This window comes from Symphalangus syndactylus, chromosome 7 (assembly GCF_028878055.3).
Source record: "Symphalangus syndactylus isolate Jambi chromosome 7, NHGRI_mSymSyn1-v2.1_pri, whole genome shotgun sequence".
Lineage (NCBI taxonomy): Eukaryota > Metazoa > Chordata > Mammalia > Primates > Hylobatidae > Symphalangus > Symphalangus syndactylus.
The window spans coordinates 54,639,341-54,640,759 of record NC_072429.2 but is presented as its reverse complement, the minus strand read 5'-3'; the positions used below and the strand labels follow the sequence as shown (position 1 = coordinate 54,640,759).

The window sequence follows — 1,419 nt, the reverse complement described above, 5'->3', positions numbered from 1 at the left end:
TTTAGGGTTTTATCATGCCTTTCCAGACTGTCTTTTTGCTTCATCTATATCAGTGGCATCAGTTTCACTTGGAGCAACAAAATTCTTGGCCCCATTCCAGACCTACTGAATCATTAACTCTGGAAGAGATGCCCTGCAATCTGTGTTTTAACAGTTTATGTAGGTAAGCTTGGCTGAAGTTTACCTTTGCATTGACTGATAACAAGAAAAGGGCTTCTTCATTAAATTAATAGTTCAGGAGAAATTGAAACTACTGGGGAGGGGGAGGGCCTACTGAGAACCATCCCAGCAACCTGACCACAGCTGGTCTTCCCTGGACACCATGAACCACACTTTCCAAACCTTCTTCGCTCCTGCCAACAGCGGCCACCCCTGCAATTATGAGATGCTCAAGGAGGAGCATGAGGTGGCTGTGGTGGGGGCACGCCCCACAACCTTGCTCCCCCGATGTCCACCATGATCCACTTCCACAGCGAGACCTCCATGCCTGACCATGTTATCTGGTCACTGTTCAACGCCCTCTTCATGAACTCCGGCTGCTTGGGCTTCATAGCATTTGCATACTCCATGAAGTCTAGGGACAGGAAGATGGTTGGTGACCTGACCAGGGCCCAGGCCCATGCCTCCACCGCCAAGTGCCTGAACATCTGGGCCCTGATCGTGGACATCGTCATGACCATTCTGCTCATCATCATCCCAGCATTGATCTTCCGAGTCTATTGATAGATCAGGAGGCATCACCCAGGCCAGGAGCTCTGCCCGTGACCTGTATCCCACACACTTCATCTTCCATTCCTTGCCCTGCCCCCAGAGCCAAGTCCTGTATCAGCCCTTTATCCTCACACACTTTTCTACAATGGCATTCAATAAAGTGCACGTGCTCCTTGTTAAAAAAAAAAAAAAAGTAGTTCAGGGCTGGGTATGGTGGCTTACGCCTGTAATCCCAGCACTTTGGGAGGCTGAGGAGGGTGGATCACGAGGTCAAGAGATCGAGACCATCCTGGCCAACATGGTGAAACCCCATCTCTACTAAAAGTACAAAAATTAGCTGGGCATGGTGGTGGGTGCCTGTAATCCCATTTACTCTGGAGGCTGAGGCAGGAGAATTGCTTGAACCCGGGAGGCAGAGGTTGCAGTGAGCCGAGATTGCACCACTGCACTCCAGCCTGGGCGACAGAGCAAGACGCCACCTCAAAAAAAAAAAAAAAAAAAAAAAAGAGTATGTGTAAAATACTTAGAATAGTACTATAGTACTTGGCACATAATATATGATATACAAATATTAGCAGGTATTAACATTATTATTATTTGGTCCCACAGGATATTCATTAACTAAGTATAGCCCCCCCCCACCCCGTTTTCTCCCAGAGAAGATTTAAAGGGACTTACCAAGACACAAACTAAACAACAGTAAATTTG

General features: G+C 47.5%; 1 pseudogene; it reads left to right on the top strand.

Annotated features, from left to right (window-relative positions):
* The first annotated feature begins 322 nt into the window (after window positions 1-322).
* Window positions 323-785, top strand: LOC129485734 (interferon-induced transmembrane protein 3-like; annotated as a pseudogene).
* The last annotated feature ends 634 nt before the right edge of the window (window positions 786-1,419 follow it).